Here is a 12,836-nt window from a genome sequence, read left to right on the forward strand (position 1 = left end):
TAGTCTTGTTTTAGTCTTCAGACTCCTACACGGCCTCTGTCACCTTAGGGTGTTTCTGTCTCTGTCCACCACACAGTCTGCAAAGCCAGCCACCCAAATTCTAATAAGAGTAAGACAAAGAACATGTTACAGCTTCTACTAGTTTAACTTCATTCTTTTGAAATCCCATCTTGGTATGTACTTTAAAATGTTCATAATATATCCAGAGAATAACATACTTTCATAGTATATAAGTATAATAAACACACAGGAAGGATGGAAAGAGATGCTCAGCAGTTAAGAGAGTGGACTGTTCTTGCAGTGGACCTGAGTTCAGTTCCCAACACCCACACTGGGCTACTCATAACTATCTGTAACTCCATTTCCAGGAGATCTAACACCCTCTTCTGAACTCGGAGGGCACCTGCACTCATGTGCACGTACCCATGCATAGTCATACACATATACGTGAAACTAAAAAAAAAAAAAAAACTTCCATAAATAAACATGTATTAGAGACAAACACAACAGTGATATGTGCACCCAACAACAACAAAACAAGTTTCAAGAGATAAAGCATGTTGGGGTAGACTTTGGGGCCAGCTGTGTCTGATTTACCAGATGTGGTGTTGGTAATTTTTCTCCTCAGCCTGGACAGAACGGACTACAGGACTTGTGTAAGCAGAGCCTCCATATGTGATGGGAAATAGGTAACAGGGGAAGTGTAGAGAAGTAAGAGGACCGTCAACAAGGGACAGGCAACCCATCCAAGCTTAGTCTTCTTGATGGTAATTCTTCTGCAACTGAATTTCTTTGAAAAGACAGAAGGTTTCTTTGGGAAATTGCAGCAGATTATCTATGGAAAGAGCAAATGTCTATTTTGAGTTCTGAAGCAGTTCAAATTCGCCAGCTTAATCTTTCCAGAAAATCTCCCATGTTGCCATTGCACAGCAGAACATTCTGGAAACAGGAAGAGATGAACTTGAAAAACCAAATCCTGTGTAATCATCTTGAAACTCTTTCTCTCCAGCTGATTCTGTGGAGAGGAGAGCTGATGCTCCCCTGGATGGATGCTTAGGGAGATGAAGCTGCAACCTGGTATCTGATAAGTAAGTGTCTGTTAGAAGTACATGGAAGCCTGTGATCTCACCATCCTGTGTTCACAGGGTAGGGTGCCCTCGGGAGTGGGATGGAGCTAGCCAGGACAGAATGGCATTGGATCCATGGGTTTCTCACTTTCCTTAGAAACTATAGGCTGGAAAAATCAGTTAATTGGAGTATTAATTATTGTCCCTTGAGACTCAGACTTGTGATCATTTATAGATGTCCCCCATTTTCTGCAGTCCCTCACCTTGCTTGAAATTCCATCACTTGAGGCAGAAGATATTAAATAAAAAGCCTTACTTGATCTTCATTTCCTTAGTAAAATAAGCAAACATCCAAGCAACTTTTACTTGTTTATTTATTTATTCGTTTATGACAAAAGATTTCTATCCCAACCAGAAACGTCTTAAATCTATGACACTGGCTTTTTATTTTAAATGTTTTAAATCCCAGTGCAGCATCCCAAGGCCAGATATTTTGAACCTGGTTTCCAGTATGAAACAGGAAGGAAATCTACAGATAAACCCCCGTAAGAGTGACATCACACAGCCTCAGAGGTTTGGAATTGGGCTTGGAGCTAAAATAATGAATTCTCTAAAACAAATCAACTGCCAGGGACTAATACATCCCAAGAAAAGAAAGGAAACAAGAGGAACTGGCGTAGATTGGAGGGCGATTTCATCCCAAGCTTTTGGGCTATTGAACCTGAGAGTAATTACAGAGTCTGGCTTAGAAGCCAGTGCTATAGCTTCCTATGTGGGGAAGCCAGTCTTGAGGTGCTGCCCTGCAAAGGAGAACTCGGAAAGCTTCTCTCAGCTTCCAAACAAAGAAGTTTACCCTTTCTGACGAGATGAAGAGGGCGATGTTAATAAGGAGGCTGGGAGTTTCCCTTTATGCTCACTTAACCTTCTGCTTCTCAAGATAGGCTTTGCTTCGAAAGGATGAGGATACATTTCCAAATAAAAACAAAGTGTATTGCAGAGGTTCTGACAAGTGCCTTTGAAATAAACCGGAAAAACGTCTGTTCTACCTGTTCATTTTCCCTCAAGCTCCAGGAACAAGATAAGTCAGAAATAAAAGCCCATGGGTGTTCGTGGCTTGCTAGGGCCATTCGGAGGGAGCCAGATAGTCCCCTTCATGGTGTCAGAAGCACAGGGGCTGTGGGGAAAACCGCCTAGATGGGGTTCAATCAGATGTCTCTGCGTGGGATCTGAAGGGATTCAAACACCCCTCGCCTGCATTATGCATTCTATTTCACCTTCCTCCATTTCCCACGGCTTTGATCTTGCCTTCCTTCCCAGGGAAACGGTTTAGTGTATGCCGAGAGCCAGCTGCTTCTGCTGGCGGAGCACCTACAAAAACAGCCTGGCTGGAGGGCAGGACAGGCAGAGTGCCTCCTCACAGAAAGAGCTTCTTCAGAAAGAGCGTCTTCAGAAGTCAACATGGAACGCCCACGTAAGAAAGGGACTGATCACGAAATGATGGTTCTCTCTCTTGCAGACTTAGGAGAGGTCACACACACTGTTCCAGGAGGCAAGGGCAATTTTATAGCCAGAAACTATGTTGAAAACATCTACATTTTCTTCTTGAGTTAGAAGCCATATTATTTGGGACATTTAGAAGTAATGTTTTGTTGTCGCCACACTATGAACAGGCCAGCTGTTATCAAACACTCAGCAGACTAGACCTCTTGCAGTTACTGTGGTGTAAAACTACAGCAGACTGAAGAGCAGGACGCACCAAGGGCAACCAGTCCCACCAGCTGTTTCGTTTCCATCTCCAGAAACGCAACCTGCCTGCTGACAAGGTAAGAAATGTTCATCCTCCCTGCCTTCTGGGCCATCTTTGATTCTTCTTTCTCCCTCACTGAAAGCAGGTATGTTAAGGGTACACTACCTACCAAGCAATGGGTCCGCATAGGAAGGCCACATTCCCAAGATACCAGGGAGCTTGCACAGTTTACCTGTACGGCCGCTGGTGTGAGATGAGAAAGATCTGTCTGTGTTTATGAAGAAGCCATGGAATGTGTTTTATCACCTCCTTATGCCAGTGTGGTTTGTTCCCCAGTGATATGTGCACCCTAAGCTTAGTCTCCAGTGTGCTCGGGGATGGTGGGACTTTTAAGTTGTGGGAACTGGGGAGTCCTTAAGTCATTGTGACTGCTGTACTCATGACATACAACTCCCCAGTCTCTGGTTTCCTCTCTTACCACATGATCTCTCCCTGCCATGCACCCTTTTGCCAAAGGAATATTGTCCCCAGAGCCAAGCAGAAGCCAACACCAGGGCTTGAACCTCTCTTTATCAGATTGGGACTTGATAAACTTCTTTTCTTTATACAGTTCTCAGCTTTAGATACTTCATTGGGGTAACAGAAAACAGACAAACGCAGCTTCATCTTACTGACTCCATAAAATGTCTCAGCATTTCCAAGCCAGTCTCTCCTGTGTCCTTCTGTCTGCCCTGTGAACAACTGTTTGAGCAATGTTACACTAGTCTAGGTGTTGTATTATATTTTGTTTGTGTTCTGACAAATAAAGCTTGCCTAGAGATCAGAGGGCAGGGCTAGCCCCTAGTTAACCATAGAGGCCAGGTGGTGGAGGCTCACACCTTTAATCCCAGCACTTGGGAGGCTCACAACTTTGATCCTAGCACTTGGGAGGCTTACATCTTCGATCCCAGCACTTGGAAGGCTCAGGCATTTAATCCCAGCACAATCGGGAGGCGGAGACAGGAATATAAGGCAAGTGGAGACAGGATCTTGGCCCCATTCAGTCAGAGGATCTGGTGAGGTAAGAAGTGACTGTGGCTGCTTTTTTGCTTCTCTGATCTTTCAGGTTATTACCCTGATATTTGACTCCTGGTTTTTCTGGACAAGACTAAATAGAGTCACACTTCACATGGCACCCAATGTGGGACTTGAACCCACAACCCTGAGATTAAGAGTCTCATGATACCCACTGAGGTAAAGAGACATTTCTTTCCTGATATCTCCTTCGTGTGGACCCACTTATTATTCTAGTAACATCCAAGAGTCACTCTGAGAGTCACCACCCTGCTTCATTTTCTTGAATCTCATTCTACTTTGCCCCCCTCCCACACATTTCTTGATTTTCATTTCTGTCTCACTTTATCTGAAAAGCTTTCCAGTGACTTGACCACCCTAGGATTGTATCTGTGTGCCCTTCAGTCTCCAAGAATCCTTTGTACAGATAATTATTTCATGAAACTGCAAATGTGGCTCACATCCCTGTCTCGCTATCAGCCAGGGTCAGAGCTCCTCTGGCTATCTTGTGCAGTGCATTTGAAGAGACCAACCAATGTCCCGAGAGGTCAGAACTCAGTCAAGCATTGTGCCATGGTAGCGATGGGTCATAAAGATTACCATTTCTTAGTAGACTGACCCATTCCTCACAACTGTGTGTGTGTGCAGGATCATGTTTAAAAAAAAAATCAATGGCACATTTCCTGAGAAGGTAAGTTTTTCTATCCCAGCTGTACAATTGTCACAAAGGTTTTGGTTCTGATACAAGTTTATTTACAATAAGATTTGGTGAAAAAGGCAAAGAAGATGAATGAAGGTCTTGGGAATATCATTGCATGGGGTGCACAGTTTACTAAAAATGAATCAAAACAATGAACAGAAGGGAAACTGAGTCTCCAGAGTAAATGTCCTACTAGGCTGCTGCTGATAGGTAGTCACTGAACCTGGAGCTGGGACTGGATGTGAACCAACTCTAACACACCAGGGTGGAACTGTAAGTCGTAATTGTTATAGGTTGGGGTGCAAGTAGAATGCTTCAGAAATCATTTTTCTTTGTGTTTTCTGTGTGAAGAAGATGGAGTTTGGTGTCAAACCCACTCTGCTGGATGGAATGCACTACATGTCACTTCATAGGACATTTTCAGAGCAATGAACTAGGTTTGTTGTGCAAACATCCCTGGATGGCAGCTCCATTTATCATCAAGTGCTATTAGGCAGTCTCTTTAGAGACCACCGACATCTCTGCAGGTCTTCCGCTGACTGTGAGTGTCATTGGGTAACACATGACCATACTCTTTCTGCCATGGAAGTTGGTGCTGAGCAAGTTGTTTAAACATTGGAAACCTGCATGGCTTCCCCTACAGACGGAGCTGTCCATACTAACAGCAGCAGCTGTGTAGGGTTTTAGAGAAATGACCGCCAGACGTTTCTCGGTACTCTTGAAAGTTTGCTCCAGGAGTCTCCACACGCACCAAACTCCGTGGATGTTATCCTGCTCGTACAAAGTGGTGTAGAGTTTCCACAGCAGCAATGCACACCTCCCCGTGTACCGTAATCACACCTACGCTGCTGCAATGCTGTGTAGGTAGCTGTCACACTGTATTGCTTAGGGAATAACGACAAGGGCAGGTGTAATTCTGCTCAGTTATTTTCCATCTGCAGCCAACCGAATCCCCAGATACAGAACTTGCAGATCCAGACGGCCCACTGTTTTTGCAAAGGGCTTTCCCATGTTCTGCAGTCTGTTTAATAAACATCATCTGCTGGTTTTGATCACGATGCTGATAAGTGTTATATTTAATACCTTTGTATTCTCAATTGTGAGGCGGGAGGCATGTTTTTCTCCCTGGCACTAAGACCCTTAGCATGGGACTTGTCTCTCACAGCTTCCTGGCACATTCCTCTCAGTGTCTGCAGATCCCCGGTCCTGTTTATGAGGGCAGGTTCTCTCGCCCCTCAATCTTAGTCCTCATCTGTGTCTGTGAGTCTCCAGACTGACAAGAACATGGACATTACATCCTTTGCTGTCAATGTGCTCTGATTTTAATTTTCACCTGGTCTGTCTCTTCATTGCCCAATCCCTTGATTTTGAAGAGAATGTTAAACACTTCAAAAACAAACACTTCCTGAAAACAAAACAAAACTTAATGTTGGTTAATCATCTTTCGTTTATTTACATTTTTTTCTTAATTTTTGTGTATGGGGTGAGGGGGTGGGTGTGTGAGTATAGAACCCCAAGTTAGCCAGAAAAGGACACTGGATTCCCTTGGAATTGAGGTTATGGGCAACTGTGAGCTGCCTGATGTGGGTGCTGAGAATCAAACATGGGTCCTCTGCAAGAAAAGACCTGCTCTTCACCACTGAGCCATCGTTCCAGCTCCATCTTCCATGTCTTACGATTTTCCTTTCTAAGAATCAATATCTAATCTTCATAACAGTAAAAAGACACAACACTGTCCTGAAAATGCTAAATCTGAAGCCAAGTATCAAGCAGTAGAAACCTGAAACTTACAACAACTGTGGCAATAACACTATTTCTTGGCACACAGCCATTTATGTTTCCCCACTCAGTCTTTGGATAAGGAAAACTGTCTACATGGGAGGACAGTGGAGGACACACACATTCAGTGATCCGTTCAAGATCGCATGCACTGTGGGAAGGTCAGATGTTTACAGTGACTTCAGAACCCAGACGCATTTGCCTCCATAGCCTATGCTTCTTCTGAGTCCCAAGGTACTTACAGCAACCAAAATAACTTTATTCTGAGGTGTGATCAACATTATATTGATTCAGTGAACTAGAACTTAACATTAATATCTTTCATTGATAATCAAAGTAAAAGAGCTATTCACTTGAGAGTGAGGGGTCCACCTGGGAAGGATTGAAAGAAAGGAGAAGGAGGGAAAGTGATTTGATTATATTTTAATTAAAATTAAGGTCTTCTCTTATGATATTTTCCACCTAATTTTAGTTTATTCCCCCATATTCTAATTGCAAATCACCAAGTAGCTAATTAATGATAGAAATGACTAGAAGATATAGTAAAAGCACATGTACTGTAGGAATATAGGGAGACTGAGCTTGAGCCATTCAATGGTATGTAAGACAGGCTGTGTCAGCTCTAGTGTGAAATGTCCCTTGCAGCATGTGTTCAACACTTACACACCAAATAGTGGCAGTCTGGGGAAGCTCTGGAATACTCAGGAGACAGACCTAGATAGAGGGAGCAGGCCAATAGATCTAAAAGGTGATGGTCACAATGGTGGGTCTTAGGGGTCACAGTGTGGTCGTACTTCTTGCCCCATCTTTCTGCTTTGTGGCCCAAATGATGTAAGCAGGCAGCCCCCCACTGTCACTGCCAGAGCCATGAGCACTGCTTCCCCCATGCCTTCCCTGCCTTGATGACACACTCTCACTGCCACAGCCATGACCTACTTGTAGTGGCAAGTTTCTCTGTGCCCCTCCATCCCCGCAGTCTGGCAGCCATTTATAAAATAATCATTCAGAGGCTTAATATGATTTATAAACTGTATGGCCTATGGCACTCTTCTTGCTAGCTAGCTCGTTCATCTTAAATTAACCCATTTCTATTCATCTATGTTTTGCCATATGGCCATGGCATTTCCAGTCTGCTAGAATGTTGCTCCTTGGGTGGCAGGCTGTCATCTCCTCTGCCTCTACCTTTCTTCTGTATCTCTGCCTGGATTTCCCACCTGGCTGTAATCTTTTTTGCCATTGGCCAAAACAGCTTTATATTACCCAGTGGGAGCCACACATATTCACAGCATACAGAAAGACATCCCACAGCACTAATAAATAAAGCTGCATTGGCCTATGGCAGGGCAGGATGAAGCCAGGAGGGAAAATCCAAGAGAGATAGTGAAAGGAAAATGGAGAGTGGGAAGAGACACCTAGGTGCCACCCAAGGAGCAGCAAGATGCCAGCAGACTGGTAATGCCACGACTATGTGGCAAAACATAGATTAACAGAAATGGGTTAATTTCAGATGAAAGAGCTAGTTAACAAGAAGCTGGAGCCATAGGCCATACAGTTGGTAAATAATATTAAGCCTCTGAGTGATTATTTTATAAGCGGTTGCAGGACCTCGGGGCCAAGTGGGACTGGAGAAACTTACACTACACCCATCGCTTCCCCCATTCCTTCCCTGACATGATGACATACTCTCACTGACAGAGCCATGACCCACTGCCTCCCCCATTCTGTCCTTGCTGTGATGAACAGTTACCCTCAAATTTCAAACCAAAATAAATCCTTTATCCTGTAAAATTCTTCTTATCAGGCATTTGGTCATAGCAAGGGAGAAAGCATTAATACATAATTAATTAGCTTGGGTCTGGAAAAGGTCATCAAACTCCACAACTGCCTAATGAAACATGACCAGTAAGATGGGAGGAAAACCCATTTCTATTACTGGGGAGAAACAGATAGCAGATCTTAGCAATAGCCTTCTGCCTTTATAGTTAATCCTCTGTGAACAGGAAGGCATTAGACAACTGAATGACCACACAGACCCTGCAAGTGGAGAGCGTGTGCTGCCTCCTAGCCACGCACCATCCAGGATAATTAGCTTATCTTGACTCATAGCTTTGAAAATTCTGGTCCATAATTAATTAGCCCTGTTGCCCTCAGCCTATGATGAGACAGCATATCCCAACAAGAGGACACAATGGACCAGAACCATGAAGGCACAATGAACCAGAACTGCTCATCTTGTCAGAGGAGAGGGTGAAGATCTATAGTTGTCTGTGAGGACCCACTGGCTTAAAGCCTCCTGGAAGGGCCCATCTCTCAAGTCCCACCAGCTTCCACTAGCAGATGAACCCTTTAACATGTGGCCTTCTGAGGGAATCCCAAAACCCAAACCACAACTGAGAAGTCTGCCCTCTCATAGAAATAAAATGCACCAGCTAAGCAACAGCAAAAGCAAAAATGTGCTGTGTAATCAAGGTTTCTTTCACAGACAGCCTGAGGGTTGATGTTTGGGCCAGCCGCTGATAATTTGTGGGTGTCTTCATCCAAGGGCTGCAACCCCTGAGCTCCAGCTACTCTCCATCTCCCCCACTCTCCAGTCAAGCACCTGCTATGCAGACCAGCTTGTTTCTTCCTTTTCCCCAAAGGCTCAGAGTCTACTGGGCATCCACCCTGCACTAGATGCGAAGCCAGTTTCTCATTTATGCTTCCCAGTAATTCCATAAGGTAGCCGTCCTATGCCTCTTTTTATAGTAGAGAGAACCGAAGTGCCAAAGAGCTAGCTCTGAAGGCTTCCAGACAGACCTCTGCTCTGTACACGTGTGTGTGCTTCTTCACAAAACACTTCACTTGCTTGACAATAGATCACAGGCTTCATGGCTTGCATACTCCTTGTAGCATTCACATTGTATTTTAATTAAAAAAAAATCAGAGCCATCACACATTTAATTCCTCTTTTCAGTTCATTTAATCTCATCTCTTCCTTCAACTGTCCTGTACTGGGCTTAAGCAGTCTCACTGCTTGTGAGAATTTGAAAACAGAGGGACTGAATTCCAAGCTGAGAAGGCATTAATGGTCCATTAGTCCATTTCCGGGTAAATAGGTACCCCGGGGGAATGGCATCATCGTGGAGTCTACTTCGGCACTAATGTGATATGCAGAAGTGAGTCCTTAAAAGCAGTGTTGGCCCTGAACCCACGGAGAAGAGGTAATGGGGTGTCAATGCAAAAATGTTCTGAAACTATCAGAGTTTGATACATTGTAGTGTATCATCGCAGACTCTAGTGTGGACATTGTAGCTTCCTGAGCCAACGAAACAAAAAGAGAAAGGTGGTTCTTAGTGGACAACACACAGAAGGCTGAAAGGAGACTGTACTGTACTTTTATGCTTCAGTTTGGTCTCTAACATGACCTCACGATGGGCTGTGAGAAACTGAATTTGCTGTAATTCTTTAATACCTAACAGAATGCTGAGTTTTTAAAACTGAAGAGTTCGAATGAACCCAACTGGAACAAGATAATAGACTAATACCTTCCTTGCAAAGGATCATCTGTAGCACACGCACACACTTTTTTACAGTTTTATTAGTGGGGAATGTTATCAAGACACAACTCGCTATATATCGTGTTGCTCTTTTGTTCCAGGGTGGAAGTATGAAACTCATACGCGTCTCTCCTTCTGTCCCCATTATAAAGGAGCCTGAGTGATGAGCTACTGACAGTTCCTCCATGTCTCTTTGTTGGCAGGTGCTCAAAGTCAACAGAATGCCCATTCTCAACAGATGCTGCTGAGAAATGTCTATGCCACATACACAAGCCATCAGAAACACAGGAAGCCCGTTCCTCCCAATAGGGTGTCCCTGCTGCTTTGTCGGAAAGTGGGGCTCCTGGGAGCCCAGAAAGGAAGGGATGGCGAAGGACAAGCCAATGCATACTGAGGAAATTGTTGAGGCATCTCACAGGATGGTTACATTGTCTGTCAGGAACCCCATCAACACTGAAGTCAATCCACTCCCTACCGAGTGCTAGGCCATCGCCTTCTTGTGAAACTAATTGTTTGTACTTTTTCTTTTATTAACTTCTTTCTTTCAGGTGTTTTCATGCCAGACAGTTGAGGTAATGTAACCATGCATTCTCCATGGTTTAACAGACAAACTTTGGTAAACTAGGAACAATGTGTCCAAGGAAGCTCGTGTTGCGCTCTCTGCCTCCCTCCCTCCCTCTCCCTCTCCCTCTCCCTCTCTCTCTCTCCACCAGTGCAGGGTATGTGTGTGTGTTGTACATACAAACATTGGAGTGTGCTAATACAACTTCAGAGCACCTAAGGAGAGCCCCAAGGTCATTTACACTTCAGGGAAGTGGGTTTCCTCTGTAAATGGGAACAAAAATAAATCTAAACTCCAAAACTGCATATGCTAAGGGTGAGAGGCAGCAACTTGATTAAAAATGCAACCAATCACCTTGGGCTCATGTTTCCTGAGGAATGTGTGCTCCGGAAGAGAAAACACTAGCATCCTGTCAGTTAAAGTAGAAAGCACATTGTTTTATCCCTTCCCTAAAAGTTTTAGGAATTTGCGTTATATCCTGTGGAAATGGCAACATCCTTGAAAAATAATCTGCTGCATATTTTATCCTCTATCTTGTCAGCCATACATTCTTCATGTATCTGCTTGTATCAAGAAAGAGATCTTTATTTAAACTGGCTCTGTGTGGCACTTATCAGTTTGACATTGGTTGACACACCCTCTTTTACTTTAATATTGATAGTCAGAATCTAGACCCTCCAATGTTTCACAGCATCAAGCTGGACTTCTGATTGACAAACTTCTAAATGCCTAGATCTCGCAGGTTAGTTATACAATCCCAGAGCTGGTACCTGTGACTGGATACACAGTATTTGGGGTCTACTAACAGACACCTCTCAAGATGTGTATATGGAAGAGTCTATTTTGTGCTGACCAGACAAAGCTTATGTATATGCTGTCAGGTCAGGTCTCAGGAATGTTAGTGTGAGGTTGCAAAGTTTAGTCACACCAGAACTGGTCATCAAGAGACAGAAAAATTCGAAATTCCTACACTGTGGTCACACAGGGCTGTGGGGTCAGAAGAGGAGGATGAAATCAATGTGAGCATGAAGCGAAAGAATCTGGGAGATAAACGGTGTGGTTTGTGGCTATCAACCTGTCTGGGTGTGGATTACTTCCCTCCCTTTGTGCCTATTGGTATCATCTTTAACAGTGTCACTCATGGGAGACCACTAGTTTCCAATCAAGCTACTCCCCTTAGAAAGTCTGCTTTATTTCCTTTGCACTACTGTAACAAAATCCTCGAGACTTGGTAATGTACAAATGATAGCTTATCCTCTTCTTCCTAGAGTCGGAGACATCCAAGATCAAGTCACTCATGGAATGAGTATCCGGAAAGGGCTGCTCTCCAAACTGCTGTCTTCTGACTCGCCTGGAGGAAAGAGCCAGAAGAATCGGAGTCACAAGTTCATCTCTTGAGCCGCTTCTGAAGAGTGTCCATCCTGTTGGTGAGGACTCCACATTGGAAGTTTAATCACCTCCCAAATGTTCATCTCTTAAAGTTACCAAATTGGATCTTAGACTAAGACATGAATTGAAGAGGGGGCATGTATTAAAACCACAGCAGCAGTCATGCCCACAATTTTAAAATCTCTATTATGAATTGTTAGAGGGTTTAGCATGAACATCAGTTTCCTTTCAAATCTCAGGAAAAGTGCCCCAGTAAGCTGGTGGGAGTCTAGCCATTTCTGCTGTTTAGAATGAGGATTCTAGGGTGAGTGTACCTCAGCACATTCAAAACAGGAGTCATGTTCACGCATACAGAGGCTGAAGGGCAAAATAGGCCCCACGATATTTGGCAACATTTGCTTTGCCGCAGCCCAGTGTTTTCTTGGTAAACACGGAATGCAAATGCCTCTCTGCTAGACCCAGTTTTTTCCATTGCTTTAAATCGGCTCTGCTGTAAGTCAGCTAAACCCTAGCAGGTTCACTTGCATGTGGAACTGCAGCTATCCCTGTATGAGTGCCTAAACCTCTACAGTCTGCCGCTATCTATCACCTCTCTTTCCATCTGAAACCCCTGGCTCCAGCATCGACAAACGCCCAATACATTTGTGGAACAAGCGCACATTTATCGAGAGCTTACCCTAGTGCAGGACCAGCCCTGTGAGGCAAGGGAAGCTTGCAGTCTAACATACAAAGACAGACTAGGACAGTTGCCCTGAGGGCAGAGCCGGAGTACATGTTCTGGCTGCAGGCTCCATACCAAACTATCTGCACCATAGGCAGCCCAGTGGCAACCCCTCCTTTCGTGGCCTTCCCTAAACTGGCATCCCCCCAGTACAGCCTAGTTGTTATGTATTCCAGGTTTAAGTTCAGGGATGTCAGAATACCATGTGTGTCTGTGTGTGTGTGTGTGTGTGTGTGTGTGTGTGTGTGTGTGTGTGTGTGCATGCAGGGCAGAGCAAAAGGG

This window comes from Peromyscus californicus, unplaced genomic scaffold (genome assembly GCF_007827085.1).
Source record: "Peromyscus californicus insignis strain IS unplaced genomic scaffold, ASM782708v3 Scaffold_21__1_contigs__length_65335640, whole genome shotgun sequence".
NCBI lineage: Eukaryota > Metazoa > Chordata > Mammalia > Rodentia > Cricetidae > Peromyscus > Peromyscus californicus.